Raw genomic sequence first — 19,264 nt, 5'->3', positions numbered from 1 at the left:
TATAAATGATGGGTGACAGGTAGAACGGCCTTGAGAGTGTATTACTGTTGTTCGTGTTTAGTGTTGTTACAAGGCCTGATAGGTTATATAACAAACTCGGGCGGTGTCATGTACTATTCAAGTTACATTCCTGTAATTCATACCAATTTAGGTTTACACTAATAGCTTTCTATAGAAACGCCGATCGACGAAATCGGATGAGCCGTTTAGATTTTGGAAATTCGCTGCTGTTTGTTACTTGTATAATTTACAGTCAGATCCTAAACTTTAAACTAATAAAGATATTGAAAATCTGATTCAACCATCAAAATCGTCGTGCAAATAATGGTAATGTACATGTTTCTTTTTAAGGTGTCATAATTCCTCTGGTCACTATTAATTACTATACGAACTGTGAAATGTCTGCATGGTGGTTGCACAAAGTCCGCCATCTTTGGCACTCTCGGCATACAAATCTCCTTCAAAGCACAGTCCTCGTCACAGCGTCAACGTGGAATTCCCAGCCACGCGGTCGCTGGACCCCTGTTGCTGAGCTAACGTTCGGCACCATGTGCTTGCTAACGAGCCACGCCTTGCCGAGCAAGCCGAGAGATGGAAGCCAACACTGAACTTCTCTGTTTCCAGGGCGCTACAACTCGCCCGTTGCCCCTAACTGTTCAAAGCAGCGTCCAACCATCCTCATTTAGGTTTTCAGTGATTTCCCTAAATCGCTCCAGGCAAATGCCGGGATGGTTCCTCTGAAAGGACTCGACCGATATCCTTAACTACCGTTCCCTAATGCGAGCTAGGGCTCCGTGTCTAATGACCTCGTTGTGGACGGGACGTTAAACACCAATATCCTCCTCCACATCGATGTCGGTGATATGGATCTATAACTCAGAGGATTATTCTTATTTTCTTTCATGTATTTTGCATGGCATGTGCAGCTTCGCTTTTATTGGGTAAGGAAGTTGCTGCCCAGTGGATAATGGAAGTTACATTAGAAAGAAAAGGGTGAAAATGCTAACTCTGGACAAAGTGTATCCAGTTATACACACAATACAACTCGGCTCTGAAGCTATTATGGAAAAAATAATCTGCAGGGAATATGGTAGCAAAAGCGGTCTCCTACCAGTTAGCCAGCAACTGCGACGCAATCCAAGTGTATCTTACTCTCGGCCGACTAGAGAGGAGCTGAGGGTTTGGGGTGTCGGTGACGGAGTGATGTGTTGTCTGACTGGGGGCTCTTATGTCGACCGTCAGCTTCCATCTCCCCTCCCGGTGTTTAGCCGAGGCTTATGGAAACTCCTTGTGCCTTCGTTTATGTTCTATCCCACACAGCATCTTGCTATTTTCTGCACCTGCATCTCCGTACATACTTCACAAATAGCCACGCAAAAAGGTCCGCTGTTCCACAGCTAATTATTCCGTTATCTGTTACAGACGCAAATCGGGCGAGGGAGAAACGACTGTCTACGTGGTTGAAAACGAGCCCCCATTCTCTTATCTTGTCTTCGCTGTCCTTGCGCGATATGGATGTTGGCGGCAGTAGAACTCGTTTTGCAGACTGTCGCAAATGCCAGTTTTCTAAACTTTCTGCGTACTGTTTCGCGCAAAGAACCTCTTCTTCCCTCTGGAGTTTCACATTTGAATTTACGGAGACTTTCTGTAATACTCGTGTGTAGATGGAAGCTTTCAGTAACAAATCTAGCAAAATGCCTCTGAATCTACTTGGATGTTGTTGTGGTCTTCAGTCCAGAGACTGGTTTGATGCATCTCTCCATGCTACTCTATCCGTGCAAGCTTCTTCATCTCCCAGTACCTACTGCAACCTATATCCTTCTGAATCTCTTTGGTGTATTCATCCCTTGGTCTCCCTCTACAACTTTTACCCTCCACGCTGCCCTCCAGTACCAAATTGGTGATCTCTCGGTGCTTCAGAATATTCCCTACCAACCGTCAAGTTGTGCCACAAATTTCTCTTCTCTCCAATTCTTTTCAATACCTCCTCTTTAGTTATGTGATCTACCCATCTAATCTTCAGCATTCTTCTGTAGCACCACATTTCGAAAGTTTCTATTCTCTTCTTGTCTAAACTATTTATCGTCCACGTTTCACTTCCATACATGGCTACAATCCATACAAATACTTTTAGAAACAACTTCCTGACACTCAAATCTATACTCGATGTTAAGAAATTTCTCTTCCTCAGAAACGCTTTCTCTGCCATTGCCAGTCTACATTTTATATCCCCTCTACTTCGACCATTATCAGTTATTGTGCTCCCCAAATAGCAAAACTCATTTACTACTTTAAGCGTCTCATTTCCTAATCTAATACCCTCAGCATCACCCGATTTAATTCGACTACATTCCAGTATCCTCGTTTTGCTTTTGTCGATGCTCATCTTACATCCTCATTTCAAGGCACTGTCCATTCCGTTCAGCTGCTCTTCCAGGTCATCGGCGAACCTCAGAGTTTTTATTTCTTCTCCATGGATCTCAATTCCTATTTCAAATTATTCTTTTGTTTCCTATACTGCTTGCTCAATATACAGATAGAATAATATCGGGGATAGGCTACAACCCTCTCTCACTTCCTTCCCAACCACTGCTTCCCTTTCATGTCCCTCGACTCTTATAACTGTAATCTGGTTTCTGTACAAATTGTAAATAGCCTTTCGCTCCTTATATGTTACCCTTGACACCTTCAGAATTTGAAAGAGAGTATTCCAGTCAACATTGTCAAAAGCTTTCTCTAAGTCTACATATGCTAGAAACGTAGGTTTCACTTTCCTTAATCTATTTTCTGAGATAAGTCGTAGGGTCAGTATTGCCTCACGTGTTCCAACATTTCTACGGAATCCTAACTGATCTTCCCCGAGGTCGGCTTCAACCAGTTTTTCCATTCCCCTGTAAAGAATTCGTGTCAGTATTTTGCAGCCGTGGCTTATTAAACTGATAGTTCGGTAATTTTCATATCTTTCAACACCTACTTTCTCTGGGATTGGAATTATTATATTTTTCTTGAAGTCTGAGGGTATTTCGCCTGTCTCATACATCTTGCTCACCAGATGGTAGAGTTTTGTCAGGACTGGCTCTCCCAAGGCCGTCAGTAGTTCTAATGGAATGTTGTCTACTCCCGGGGCCTCGTTTCAACTCAGGTCTTTCAGTGCTCTGTCAAACTCTTCACGCAGTATCATATCTCCTATTTCATCTTCATCTACATTTTCTTCCATTTCTATAATATTGTCCTCAAGTACATCGCCCTTGCATAGACCCTCTGTATACTCGGTCCACATATTTGCTTTCCCTTCTTTGCTTAGAACAGGGTTTCCATCTGAGCTCTTGATATTCATGCAAGTGGTTCTCTTTTCTCCAATTTGCTTCGATGTTTACCTTTAATCCGATCTGGCGTGGGTCCACACACTCGAGCAGTACACAAGAATGTGTCGTACAAGTATTCTGTGCATGGACTCCTTTACAGGCGAGCTACACTTTCCTAGAATTCTCCCAATAAATTGTAGATGTGCATTCTTATTTCCTACAAACGAGCTTACGTTACGCGTGGATATGTAATCAGCGTGACTTGTCAAGGGGCAGAACACTAGTGCTGTATTCGAACATTACATGATTGTTTTTACTACTCACCTGCATCGGCTTACGTTTCCCACATTAAGAGCAAGCTGCTATTTTTCACACCACAGAGAAATTCTATGGAAGTCAACGTGTATCGTTCTACATTACTCAAAGACGACACTTCTCGGCCACTGCAGTGTATTCAGGAAACAGTCGCAGATTGCTGCTCATCCAGTGCATCAAATTGTTTATGTATATAAAGAACAACAGAGGTCGTATCACATTTCTCTTGGGTACTCATGACAATCTCTTTGTCTCCGATGAATAAAATGTGCGAAATCTATCTTTCATTTTCAAATAATACTTGATTTTCTAAGACAGTTACACGTTAGTAAAAGAACTAGAAAGCAAGAAAGTGCCATTGCAGAAAAACTATGCCAACTAAGGTTTTCAGGATTTTTTTTTTGCCAGGTAAATGCCTGAATTGGTAATTTACTCCCAAATATTCTACTTTCCTCCACTCCAGGCTCGTTGGAATTTATTTGAGACGAATCAAAAGCTCTACAACAGCTTGCTCAGTCGACTTAAGCACGAACCGAAAGATGCAGGTTTAAGCGAAGGTAAATGGAGATGCATTCTATTCCTGGAAATACCCTATCTGTCACGCAACCTCTTTTGTATGACCGAGTGTCAAAGTAATATCGTGATATTACAGGCAGTGGACTTTGCGCCACCCTAAAAATTCCATTGGGATACACAGAAGCAGTTGTATCATTCTTTTTGAATGTCATTTTTCTAAATTCATTTGAGTTGGTTTTAAGCTCTATCAGTAGCTGTGTTTTCTGACTAAATTATGGAAATTCAGGTGTGTCCATTAGGCGAACAACTATTGTTTATAAACACTTGTATAATAAGTGGGACCTGAATCTTCGTAATTTAATACACAGATACAGCTACTGTTAGAGCTACAAAACCGAACAGTGATTATTTCCTCGCTTAATCGCATAGCCAGGCATTCTGGAGAAATCTCAGTAACAAATACGGGAAAACCCTGTCGAAACATCAAAAGACAATCATCAACATAATTGAAAGTTGTCTGGCCATAATGTAACTCCGAATAGCATGACATCCACAGAAAAGTAAAAAGAAAGGTCGATATATTGTGGCAAAAACAAGTAATTTAGGAAATACACTCCTGGAAATTGAAATAAGAACACCGTGAATTTATTGTCCCAGGAAGGGGAGACTTTATTGACACATTCCTGGGGTCAGATACATCACATGATCACACTGACAGAACCACAGGCACATAGACACAGGCAACAGAGCATGCACAATGTCGGCACTAGTACAGTGTATATTCACCTTTCGCAGCAATGCAGGCTGCTATTCTCCCATGGAGACGATCGTAGAGATGCTGGATGTAGTCCTGTGGAACGGCTTGCCATGCCATTTCCACCTGGCGCCTCAGTTGGACCAGCGTTCGTGCTGGACGTGCAGACCGCGTGAGACGACGCTTCATCCAGTCCCAAACATGCTCAATGGGGGACAGATCCGGAGATCTTGCTGGCCAGGGTAGTTGACTTACACCTTCTAGAGCACGTTGGGTGGCATGGGATACATGCGGACGTGCATTGTCCTGTTGGAACAGCAAGTTCCCTTACCGGTCTAGGAATGGTAGAATGATGGGTTCGATGACGGTTTGGATGTACCGTGCACTATTCAGTGTCCCCTCGACGATCACCAGAGGTGTACGGCCAGTGTAGGAGATCGCTCCCCACACCATGATGCCGGGTGTTGGCCCTGTGTGCCTTGGTCGTATGCAGTCCTGATTGTGGCGCTCACCGGCACGGCGCCAAACACGCATACGACCATCATTGGCACCAAGGCAGAAGCGACTCTCATCGCTGAAGACGACACGTCTCCATTCGCCCCTCCATTCACGCCTGTCGCGACACCACTGGAGGCGGGCTGCACGATGTTGGGGCGTGAGCGGAAGACGGCCTAACGGTGTGCGGGACCGTAGCCCAGCTTCATGGAGACGGTTGCGAATGGTCCTCGCCGATACCCCAGGAGCAACAGTGTCCCTAATTTGCTGGGAAGTGGCGGTGCGGTCCCCTACGGCAGTTCGTAGGATCCTACGGTCTTGGCGTGCATCCGTGCGACGCTGCGGCCCAGTCCCAGTTCGACGGGCACGTGCCCCTACCGCCGACCACTGGCGACAACATCGATGTACTGTGGAGACCTCACGTCCCACGTGTTGAGCAATTCGGCGGTACGTCCACCCGGCCTCACGCATGCGCACTATACGCCCTCGCTCAAAGTCCGTCAACTGCACATACGGTTCACGTCCACGCTGTCGCGGCATGCTACCAGTGTTAAAGACTGCGATGGAGCTCCGTATGCCACGGCAAACTGGCTGACACTGACGGCGGCGGTGCACAAATGCTGCGCAGCTAGCGCCATTCGACGGCCAACACCGCGGTTCCTGGTGTGTGCGCTGTGCCGTGCGTGTGATCATTGCTTGTACAGCCCTCTCGCAGTGTCCGGAGCAAGTATGGTGGGTCTGACACACCGGTGTCAATGTGTTCTTTTTTCCATTTCCAGGAGTGTATATGCTAAAAAACAGTTGGTTTACACTTAACTGTAAAAAAGCACATCCCGAATTGGCCTATCAAGTCAAAATTATCGCTTACTTTGAGCAAATAACAGAAAGAGTAAAGGTGCACACAGATAAGAAGTACTATAAGAAAACACGAGAAACAAAAGGAAAAAACCCTCAGATATGTAAACAACACCAAATTCAAAAATATTTTCCGCAACAAAATCATTAAGCTGAAGTAAATCTACCGAAACCAGAGAAGTGTTTTCTTGATAGAGGACCAAAACACAACATGGACACAAAAGTAACATAAACAATAGAATCCCTTACAACAAAATCTAAAAAAATATATAAAAAACAAAACAAAAACAACAAACCAAATTTTAATGTAAACCTGACAAGAGAATTATTAACTGCAGAAAGAACACAAATCATTAAAACTCACAAAACCACAATTAATCTCCGAAAGTAGAACATGCAAAGATATTACGTCTAAGAAGCGAAGGCAAAAAATAAAACAGCTCAAAGCCAAACTGACGAAGTGGAAAAAGTCAACGTAATTGTGATCATGAATGAAAAGACTACATCTACAAAACATTACTGTTTTTGGAGGGTAACGTCATCGCCAAGATGACAAGTGACCCAGTTCCAGGATACTAGAGAAACATTCAACAAACATTTAAAAACATGAAAAATATTTACCAAAGGCTGGATAAGAAAGACAGAAAAATCCAAAGACATACTCTGAATTCCTTACCAAAAGTACACCAACAAAATATTCCCAGAAGACCAGTCATTAAGTTCGATCAAGACCACAGAGAGTCCAGACATGGCAATCACTGTATCGTTTGATGTCACATCAATTTATACTTCATTCCAATAGATGAAACAATCAGCTTCGTTGCAAGAAGACTAAGACAGCAAGACAACACACGAGACACACAATCTAAAGAAACAGGCCGCGTATGCAGCAATATGTAACTGCACAAAACTACTTTGCGTTCACAACACTGCAAACGAGCTCACCAAGTAGTGGTCTCATAGCTAATACATTCATAAGCGTCTTAGAAAACAAGGTATTTAGACGTATAACAAAAATACTTGGTTCAAATGGTTCAAATGGCTCTGAGCACTATGGGACTTAACTGCTGTGGTCATCAGTCCCCTAGAACTTAGAACTACTTAAACCTAACTAACCTAAGGACATCACACACATCCATGCCCGAGGCAGGATTCGAACCTGCGACCGCAGCAGTCGCGCGGTTCCGGACTGAGCGCCTTAACAAAAATACTAAGTTATATATTGGTATCATTGTATCGATGAGATAATGTGCCTAATTTACAAACCACATAGCTTCCTGAAATAGCTATATGTCGAAATAAACTATTAACACCCTAAAATTCATTTAATATTAGAAACAGGAACAAAGAAAGTGCGAAATTTTCTATAACTCACCATACAAAGAGCCAACAACAAACATAATTTTGCAATACAGAGCAAACCCACAATTATAATCCATAATGTTTACAGTCAATCTAACCACACATTGACACACAAACTAGCAAGCAATAGATTTATGCTCCCTCATTAACTGTAAACTAAACCGTATAATATGCAGACGAACAGAGAATGAACATGCTACGCGAATAAAAGACCTTGCACAACTACACAGAGAAACATAACACACAATGACTACACCGGAACACAACAGAGCAAGACGCCTCACACACAACAAAATCGCACATACTCAACTACAATAACAAAATAGTTCATAGAATGGACAACATTTTAAAGAAACAGTGGAATCGAACAGAACACAGAGGAAATTCCCACAGGCAGATTCAATATATCAGGTATATACCCAGTTATATGCAGCTGTTCAGCTGTTGACGCTCAAATAACGCAGGGTGAACGTGCAGGAAGTTAAGAGAAAATATTCAGAACCTACCGTACCACATTTGCTGAACACTTAATAGCCCACAACAACCGTCGAACTAAAATAGACACAGATTTAAAAGTGCTAAAATACAGTCCTAGGCCATAGCAAAAACAATATAAAAACTTCCACGTGTAGAAGGTATTAACAGATGGAAAACTACACTACGCAGTAGCACACTATTTGATAGATTAAAGGTGGTATTCCAAAAAATAAACTAACACACACGCACGCACACACACACACACACACACACACACACACACACACACACACACACACACCCGCGCGCGTGGAGAATTCATAAACGATATTCGTTTAGCCCCAGATATGGAAAGATGTGAACATCAGCAGTGGCTGAAGATATACCAGCACCATTAACAATACATCCTGTAAGACGCAAAAGTGGAAATTGCGACGTGAGTTCCTCAAAAACATGTATCGTGTTTCGAAATTTGTGGTAAGTTCCTATGGGACTAAACTGCTAAGTTCATCGGTCCCTAGGCTTATACACTACTTAATTCAAGTTATATTAACTTACGCTAAGGGCAACGCACACACACACACACCCATGCCCGAGGGAGCACTCGAACCTCCGACGGGGGAAGCCGCACGAACCTTAACAAGATGCCCAGACCTCGCGGCTACAGCGCGGCGTATCTTGTTTCTTTATGCACTTACACAAAAGAAGAACATACAAATAAGGGCGGATACTTTCACAAATAATTGTAAATATCGCGATATATGTATACATAACATCATTATAGCATATGAAGTAAAACCTTTGTTTTTTCTTGTTTCAGGTGAGTGCTGCGCTACGCAAAAATGGCAACGAACTGGGCTGATATCACATTCATACGGTAAGAGCCCGTCAGGGGTTCCTTATTATCATTACAAACGTTTTGTTTTTGTAAATGTACACTTCCGTAAATTTTTGTTTTGAGTAAGTTAAAAGATCACATTTTCTGTGTTTCCGTCAAATTATTATGATATATCAACTTTACATTCCTTTCTTTTTGGTTTGTTTGTGGTTTCTCCCTCCCTCCCTCCCTCCCTCCCTCTCTCTCTCTCTCTCTCTCTCTCTCTCTCTCTCTCTCTCTCTCTGGTTTATATTCCTTCATCAGAGAGCTCCAACACGGATCCAAGTGGCTAAACGCCCTTTCATATTACTACATTAGCCCTTCGTTCACTCTATGTACGCTGCCATATTGGACAATAGAAATGCGTCGACTAACACACGCAACTGCGTACTGCATTTTTTAAGGGCTAAAAAATCTTCACTTTGCTCTTTTCCTTGCTCAAGAACAGATATAGATCGACAGAAAAGCCAGGATTTGTTTGCTCATACGTAATAAATTTTAAAAATGGTCAGTAAAGTAGTACCGATGAAGGTCTACAGTAAGTCCCATCCTTTAATAATTTATTCCGGAGTTAAACGTATTCGTAGTTTGAACTTACTGGAAGATTAAAACTGTCTGCCGGTCCGCGTCTCGAACTCGGGATCTCTGCCTTTCGCAGGCAAGTGCTCTACCGAATGAGCAGTCCGAGCACGACTCACATACCACCCTCATAACTTTACTTCCGTCGTTATCTCTTTCCTACTTTACAAACTTCGTAGAAGTTCTGCTGCATGCCTTGTAGGACAAGCACTCCTGGAGGAAAGGAGATTGTGGAGACATGGCTTAGTCACTGCCTGAGGGGATGCTTTCCAGAATGAACTTTGTAAGGTACGAAATGAGGTCCTGGCCGAACTAAAGCTGAAAAAAAGTGTGGTACTGGTGCAACTCTTTCAATTGGACGCTAACTGGGCGACTTGCAGCTCTGGAGACGGGTCTTAAGTCGTGATTGGATAGCTCAGTCGATGTCCTCGCCTCGGCGGTATATACAGTAAAATTCAAATGATACAGTGAAAATTAGTATGTCCCCTGAGCAAGAATTACGTGCAAAATCGTGAAGTGTTCCACGTTTTCGACAAAGGAGGAACAAAAAGTAACAATCACAACGTGTACTTCACAATCCACGCACTGTTACAAATGCTTTCTGTCCCCGGACGAGTTCTTTTATCCGAGAATGAAAAACAATGCATTTCTCTGGCTCGTAGCCAGTTCTAACTACTACTGAATTAACAAGAAAACCGAAATGCGCCTTGAAGATTACTGCACTACCCGACAGTGGAGCACAAGGAACTGCTGTATTGCATGAAGTACAAAGATAACTTCGGCAGATTGTTATTGCTGTACTATCATACCGATACATGCTATTGAAAAGAAGCACTCCGTCTTCAGGCCATAAGTGGCCCATAGGGACCATCCGACCGCCGTGCCGTCCTTAGCTGAGGTTGCGGATAGGAGGGGCGTGTGCTCAGCACACCGCTCTCCTGGTCGAGTAGCTCCTCAAGTGACATCTCGAGGCTGACAAGGGAACCTCCCCATCGCAACCCCCTCAGATTTAGTTATAAGTTGGCACAGTGGCTAGGCCTTGAAAAACTGATCACAGATCAATCGAGACAACAGGAAGAAGTTGTGTGGAACTATGAAAAAAATAAGTAAAATATACAATCTGAGTAGTCAATGCGCAAGATAGGCAACATCAAGTATAGTGTGAGCTCAGGAGTATTATACAGGGTGTTACAAAAAGGAAACATTCCTCACAGACAAAGAAAGAAAATATGTTATGTGGGCACGTGTCCGGAAACGCTTACTTTCCATGTTAGAGCTCATTTTATTACTTCTCTTCAAATCACATTAATCATGGAATGGAAACACACAGCAACAGAACGTACCGGCGTGACTTCAAACACTTTGTCACAGGAAATGTTCAAAATGTCCTCCGTTAGCGAGGATACATGCATCCACCCTCCGTCGCATGGAATCGTTGATGCAGCCCTGGAGAATGGCGTATAGTATCACAGCCGTCCACAATACGAGCACGAAGAGTCTCTACATTTGCTACCGGGGTTGCGTAGACAAGAGCTTTCAAATGCCCCCATACATGAAAGTCAAGAGGGTTGATGTCGGGAGAGAGTGGAGGCCATGAAATTGGTCCGATTCTACCAGTCCGTCGGTCAACGAACCTGTTATTGAGAAGCGTACGAACACTTCGACTGAAATGTGCAGGAACTCCATCGTGCATGAACCAAATGTTGTGTCGTGCTTGTAAAGGCACATGTTCCAGAAGCACAGGTAGAGTATCCCGTATGAAATCATTGTAACGTGATCCATTGAGCGTAGGTGGAAGAACATGGGGCCCATCAAGACATCACCAACAATGCCTGCCCAAACATTCACAGAAAATCTGTGTTGATGACGTGATTGCACAATTGCGTGCGGATTCTCGTCAGCCCACACATGTTGGTTGTGAAAATTTACAATTTGATCAAGTTGGAATGAAGTCTCATCCGTAAAGAGAACATTTGCACTGAAATGAGGATTGACACATTGTTGGATGAACCATTCACAGAAGTATACCCGTGGAGCGATCAGCTGCTGATAGTGCCTGGACACGCTGTACATGGTACGGAAACAACTGGTTCTCCCGTAGCACTCTCCATACAGTGACGTGGTCAACGTTACCTTGTACAGCAGCAGCTTCTCTGACGCTGACATTAGGGTTATCGTCAACTGCACGAAGAATTGCCTCGTCCATTGCAGGTGTCCTCGTCGTTCTAGGTCTTCCCCAGTCGCGAGTCATAGGCTGGAATGTTCCGTGCTCTCTAAGACGGCGATCCATTGCTTCGAACGTCTTCCTGTCGAGACACCTTCGTTCTGGAAATCTGTCTCGATACAAACGTACCGCGCCACGGCTATTTCCCCGTGCTAATCCATACATTAAATGGGCATCTTCCAACTCCGCATTTGTAAACATTGCACTGACTGGAAAACCACGTTCGTGATGAACACTAACCTGTTGATGCTACGTACTGATGTGCTTGATGCTAGTACTGTAGAGCAATGAGTCGCATGTCAACACAAGCACCGAAGTCAACATTATCTTCCTTCAATTGGGCCAACTGGCGGTGAATCGAGGAAGTACAGTACATACCGACGAAACTAAAATGAGCTCTAACATGGAAATTAAGCGTTTCCGGACACATGGCCACATCACATATTTTCGTTATTTGTGTGTGAGGAATGTTTCCTGAAAGTTTGGCCGTACCTTTTTGTAACACCCTGTATATCTCCTTTCCGTTATTCTCAAGTATTTCAGAAATTGTTTAATATGATTACTACATTGTTTTATGTTTAAAATTATCCCACCAACTTGATGATATCCATCATAAAGAAGTATTTATGCTTCTGTATAGATTGGAGGTCATGTAATTTAAAGTGTAGATTTTATTTCTACATGTTGAAGTTTAAATGTCTTTAAAACAACTTTATTGATGTTTAACTTAATTCCTTCTGATAATTCAGGGAGTAACACAATCCTCTTTTTTTTTCTTTAACATCAGCATAACTGAAATGATCAAATTGTTTTTGTTTAAATAACTTTATGTATAACAAGTGTCCATTGTTAGTACATGAACTTAATATGTATATGGAATGTGTAACATAGTTTTTTTAATAAATGTTTTTATGTAAAAAAAAAGTGGTTAGCGTGAGCAGCTGCGGAACGAGAGGTCCTTGGTTCAAGTCTTCCCTCGAGTGAAAAGTTTAATTTTTATTTTTAGACAATTATTATCTGTCCGTCCGTCCGTCCGATTTAGACAATTATTATCTGTCCGTCCGTCCGTCCGATGCGAGGTAACTGCGCCGTAGAATGGGAACACATAATCAATTTCGCTCTCCAAAATTCCAGGACATGTTCAGATTTGCTTGGAAATATGCAGGATTTGACGGTCTACACACGGATTAATTTGAAAACGTTAAAAACATATGTTTTGACAGAGCACAGGGAAGACTGTGCGACTGTGAAGCTGTTGCATTCATTTGTTGCAGTTTATGTGACAAACTCTTATGTTTTCATCACTTTTTTGGGAGTGATTATCACATCCACAAGAAAACCTAAATCGGGCAAGGTAGAAGATTCTTTTTACCCATTCCCCAAGTCTACAAGTTTGGTGGGTCGCAACATATTCCTGTCATGTGACGCACATGTGTCATCAGTGTCGTATAGAATATATCAGACGTGTTTTCCAGTCGAGGAATCGGTTGACCTATGACCTTGCGATCAAATGTTTTCGGTTCCCATTAGAGAGGCACATCTTTTCGTCTACTAATCGCACGGTTTTGCGGTGCGGTCGCAAAACAAAGACACTAAACTTATTACAGTGAACTGGCCGTCAATAAACAAACGGACACATCATAACTTTGCGAAAATAAAGAAAGTAGACTTTTCACTCGAGGGAAGACTTGAACCAAGGACCTCTCGTTCGGCAGCTGCTCACGCTAGCCAGGGTGCTCCTGAGCTTACAGTATCCTTGATGTTGCCTATCTTGCGCATGGACTACTCAGAGTGTATATTTTGCTTATTTTTTTCATAGTTGCACACAACTTCTTCCTTTCTTCTCGATTGATCTGTGTTCAGTTTTTCAAGGCATATCCACTGTGCCAACTTATAACTAAATCTGAGGGGGGTGCCATGGGGAGGTTCCCTTGTGAGTGCACCCCGAAAAATGGCAACAGCGCACGGCGGCCGGGATGGTCACCCATCCAAGTACCGGCCACGCCTGACAGCTTTTAACTTCAGGGAACCGGTGTATACACTGCGGTAAGGCCGTTGTCCTATTCAACAGAGCTTTTGGTTAGAAAATAAAGGGCAGGGGAGTCAGCTCCTTAGAAAGTCAACATTTTCTTTCTTCCCTCAAGCAGAAACTTTTGATTTCCAAAGAAACTATTCAATTTTGCCAATAGCATATTGCATTTTTTAAAGACTACAAAATCTTCACTTTAGCCGGACAGTGTGGCCGAGCGGTTCTAGACGCTTCAGTCTGGAACCGCGTGACCGCTACGGTCGCAGGTTCGAATCCTGCCTTGGGCATGGATGTGTGTGATTTCCTTAGGTTAATTTGGTTCTAAGTTCTAGGGGACTGATGACCTCAGATGTTAAGTCCCATTGTGCTCAGAGTCATATGAACCATTTGAACCAAAATCTTCTCTTTACTTTTTTTCTTGCTGAAGAACAGATATAGACGACAGAAAAGCCAAGAAGTGTTTTTTGATCGTACGACATAAATTTTAATTTTTACAAGTAGAAATTGTATCACTGTTTTACGAGTGGAAGAACTTTTGATTTCGAAGAAGGAAAAAAGTAGGTAGAGCTCTGGCCTCTTAAGGCAAAGGTTCCGGGTTCGAGTCCCGCTCGAGTGTAAAAGCGGTGGTTCGTTATTTTCAGGTTACTATTCCTTGCTGTAGGGGTTGTGACTTTTGATATTTTGTCTAAACCGGCAAGGTAAAACAGAGGCCACTACTTCCACCACATCAAGTGGATTTAGTGCTCACGTACTCACACTGAGCCGTGAACGACTTCCAATTTATCAGTGGGGAATCATTGGAAATGATCATTGCCATTATCGGTGCCATGCGCCAAATGGTCGTGCAAGGCGCGCGATATTGTATCTTTATCCTATCGTTAATGGCGCGAGACCTGCACCACCTTATAGCAACCGTTGTAGTTCTGCATTATTCTGTTGCACTAGGGCTGATTTCACGTAATGAAAGAGAGAACGTAAGATTAAAGGACCCATTTATTAAACAGTTGAAAATTGAACAATAATACAACCAAATGGGGGTGGGGGAAGAAAGATTCGAGTTCAGCAGCCTGGCCCAACGTACGTTCATAACAAGTCACGATAGCAGGAGAAAAGGAATTTTAGGAACGATCGCCATATTAACAAATGGGGTCCAATTTACTAAAGGAAGGGGTTGCAGGCATGCAACGACTATCACCATGAATCAGCCAAAGACTAAGAAAGATGCTACTGGGGGTGAATCGCCTAGTAGCCTCCCGTACAAAAGGAATAAAACCCGCAAGACGCGAAACTATTCATAATGACCTATCAGGTTCGCTCTGGGCCCCAGGGCGCGAATCTACAGTGCACGTCGGCGCTCATGCTTACCGACCTTCATCTCCTGGAAGAGGCACTTCCGCTCCCCGGCAGGGTCACACTAGAACTGAGCTACTGCCCCTTTGTACACTATCCATCCGCGGAGGGCGGTTGGCGCCTACCCGCGAAAAACGGGCGCGCACCTGAAGTGGCCAATCATACGGCCGGAACTTCACTGGGAGGCGACCTCGCGACGTTAAAATTGAGAAGAAATAACGTTTACAGGGTTGGTAAGGCAGTTTTGGGAACTGAAAACAGGAGAAACTTTGGCCACTACTGAATTTTCAAACGACACCACGTGATACCCTGGCGATCGGAAAAAAGGATGGAAAACGGGAAGCCATCATGGCTGCTAGGAAGACTGCTGCCCTCATCCATAAATAAAGAAAATTCCCGGCGCCAAGCTCCTTTCACAGATCAGTGTGAGACAAACTGTAAAAATCGTCAAGTAAATCGGGCAACCCGTAGAAATGATTAATACTGCCTGAATTATTGTTTTACCGAATATCTGAATGCTCGGATTAGAAATATGAAATGCGAGCACTGAATGGTGAATGAAGTGCACGTCTTTAAAGCGCACAGTTTTAATCTGTCAGAAAGTTTCAAATTAGCACAAACTGCGATGCCTACTTAGTTTATTCTGGTTCTCCCAGTTGATTAAAAATATACTTGTCTATTGTGGAACAATGAGGTATATGTAGGGAGGTTTGGGCTGTGCTGAATACTTATCTTGTGTCTTTTTCACTGCGCTAGCTTTCGTTGCGCGTTTGGGAGGCTATGCGTGACAGCTCTGGAGGTGACTGCTATGCGAAAGGCAATATATTGCGGCGGGCTGCTGTGACAAGCCGGCTGATAGGACTAGTGACGAAGTAATTAAACGGCGTGGGGAGGCTGCGGCACATATTGCGTGTTCTGCACGCCGGAGTGACAGCACTTCTCTTACACTGAGGGATTGAATGTTTGCTTACGGCTGCCGTTAGTCTAAATTACACTGAGGTAGCAGACGGTCGGTTTTCCTTCGCAATGGTCTGGGTGCTGTTCGCAACCAGACCTCCTCGTTTCGTTGTACAACAAGTGAAAGTGACCACGAATTTCACGACTTGTTTAATGGAATCGAGAGTCTATCACACACTAAGGATTCAAAGACAACAACAAAAAACCTCGAAAATAATGAGGAGTAGCCGCAGGTCAACGATAACTTTAACAAGGAAATTGGGGGCCGAGAATTAGACAAAGTGAAGACATTTTACAATATTGGAAGTAAAAGAACTCGTGATGGATGAAGCCAGGATGATGTAAGAGGCAGACTAGCACACGCAAAGACGGCATTGCTGCGCGAAAGAGTTTACTAGTATCATGCACTGGCCTCAGTTTGAGGAAGAAAATTTTGAGAAGGTACTTTTGGTGTGGTATCGATAGCTACGATGCCACGGCGTAGGTGCAAGTTTTTACGTTGGCACTACGACACCGACACCGACGACAGCCCTCTGTAACCGGCGCTGTGGAGATCTACGAGCTCCGCTCCAGATTCTGCCCTTTGATCAAGAGCAGAAGGCCGGGACACTTCGCTTCAGCTTCGCTTCATATAGAGACTTTGCACTACTTACGACGGGTATAAGACTTCGCACCTACGTGCTCCTCGGTGCAAATTTAGGTATTCACGTTATAATGCAGGCAACGGCCGTGCCGCAGTGGATACACTGGTTGACGGGAGATCACCGAAGTTAAGCGCTGTTGGGCATGGCTGGCGCTTGGATGGGTGACCATCCAGCCGCCATGCGCTGTTGCCATTTTTCGGGGTGCACTCATCCTCGTGATGCCAATTGAGGAGCTACTCGACCGAATAGTAGCGGTCCGCAGCTCGTGGTCGTGCGGTAGCGTTCTCGCTTCCCGCGCCCGGGTTCCCGGTTTCGATTCCCGGCGGGGTCAGGGATTTTCTCTGCCTCATGATGACTGGGTGTTGTGTGATGTCCTTATGTTAGTTAGGTTTAAGTACTTCTAAGTTCTAGGGGACTGATGACCATAGATGTTAAGTCCCATAGTGCTGAGAGCCATTTGAACCATTTGAATAGTAGCGGCTTCGGTCAAGAATACCATCACAACGACCCGGAGAGCGGTGTGCCGACCCGACGCCCCTCCTATCCGCATCCTCCTCTGAGGATGACGCGGCGGTCGGATGGTCCCGGTAGGCCACTTGTGGCCTGAAGACAGTCCTTTTACGTTATTATGTATTCAGTTAATATTGTGATATAGTAAGAGCAGTACCGAGAGATTTTCACCTTTTCCTGCTCCTACTCACTTCCTACATTCGGCCTACCCTTCAGTTTACAGGAGCAGACCCACGCGCCGCCTTCCAGGAGGAGTAAAAAATTTGGAGCATAGCATTACGTAGTAGTTAATCGTGGGTAGATAAATCGAAAAAGAAGAGTGATGTGTACGGGTCGTCGGGGTCGAACAGCTTGCACACATCGTATTACGTTTAGATGTTTCGAGGTGGACGGAGGAAATGTGACACTGCATACAAATTAGTGACACGAATATAGACTCTACTGAAACTGTGCAACAACTCGTTGGATGTACTTGCTGACAGCTACAACTAAACAGTGACCCTTCAAGGCGTGCGTTACTGAATAAGATGTCGGCAAGTGTATGTCTGTCCTGAGCGAAACACTGTCAATCACTGTAGTAATCACTTGTCTGTATGCGAAGGCTGTAGGAGGTTCTAGTTGTAGACTGATCTCCACTGCGAACTGTAGATACGAGCAGCAACACTGGAACTCCGTACTGGAACTGTCGTACGGCAACGCCGAAAATAAACTGTCCGTTGCTGCCTGAGACCTTAGCTTATCACAATACGGAAGTCCACCTCATTGGTGGCGGCGCGAAGGTTGCTGGTCGAACCATGCTTGTGGTTGTCGGCGCCAGTGACAAACTGTCTCAGCGCACGACCTCTGATTGCGTCCATTGGCGAGGACACAACAAACATAACTGAAGCGTTTGAGGTGTGGTGCAATAGAAGGATCTTAAAAATCACATGGGCTAATGAGATAGGAATTTAGGAAGTTTTCCACAGACACGAAAATGTGGAAAACACTTACGAGAAGAAAAAGCAGGGTGATAGGACATACAGGAAATAATTGCCGTGGTATCTGGTGGAGCTTAGTAGGAAGGTAGAGGCTGGAGCATATGCAATAATCCAATAAATAACTGAGAAATACTCTGAGATGAAGAGGTTCGCGCAGAAGAGAAATTCATGGCGTGTCGCATTAAATAAATCGGAAGACTGATTAAGTCAAATGGCTATGGCACTATGGGACTCAACATCTGAGGTCATCAGTCCCCTAGACTTAGAACTACTTAAACCTAACCAACCTAAGGATATCAGACACATCCATGCCCGAGGCAGGATTCGAACCTGCGACCGTAGCGGTCGCCCGGTTCCTGACTGTAGCGCCTAGAATCGCTCGGCCACTCCGGCCGGCGAAAGACTGATTACTAAACACAAAAAAGTGAGGGAAACAGAAATTAGAACATTCCGTGGAGAAGTATTTTGGTCTAATAACGTTATTTTTCTACTTATGCTGTATTTATTTGGACTTCCTAGTTTCATAACTGCTTGTGCCTTTTTTTTTAATGCAATGTCGAGTGTTTAGCTAAGGTGCCACAACTATGAAAATGACAGAGTTTTCATATTATTCGTTTCGATTAGATCTGAATTATAAATGGTGTTATTCTTGGTGGCTTTACAGTACAATTTGTGTACAAAAGCTAATGACAGGGCTTCCTGGTGTTGTGTTTCCATATCCTTACGTGTGGCATCTTGTTCTAACTACACAACCTATCACATAGGTTTGAAACGGAAAATATATCTGAATAAATACAGACCAAGTGTAAAAATAGAGCCTTCATTTGATAAATTTATCGCTCTGCTGTCCACTATATAGGAGAATTGCATTCTATTCAAAGTTCGACAATATAAAATTTCTAAAATGGCTCTGAGCACGATGGGACTTAACTTCTAAGGTCATCAGTCCCCTAGAACTTAGAACTACTTAAACCTAACTAACCTAAGGACTTCAGAAACATCCATGCCTGAGGCAGGATTCGAACCTGCGACCGTAGC

General features: G+C 43.8%; 1 protein-coding gene and 1 non-coding gene across 6 annotated transcripts in view; both read left to right on the top strand.

Annotated features, from left to right (window-relative positions):
• The window catches only part of LOC126279011 (protein FAM110B), a 1,155,794-nt gene that overhangs the window by 745,047 nt on the left and 391,483 nt on the right, over nucleotides 1-19,264 (top strand). The window lies entirely within an intron of this gene.
• Nucleotides 9,958-10,066, top strand: LOC126279752 (U6 spliceosomal RNA). The gene has a single exon (XR_007551208.1). It is a non-coding gene; the product is annotated as a U6 spliceosomal RNA (small nuclear RNA).

The sequence above is a fragment of the Schistocerca gregaria genome, chromosome 6, assembly GCF_023897955.1.
Source record: "Schistocerca gregaria isolate iqSchGreg1 chromosome 6, iqSchGreg1.2, whole genome shotgun sequence".
NCBI classification, from domain to species: Eukaryota; Metazoa; Arthropoda; class Insecta; order Orthoptera; family Acrididae; genus Schistocerca; species Schistocerca gregaria.
Note: the sequence above shows the minus strand (reverse complement) of the source record. Positions and strands in the feature narration are given on the sequence as shown.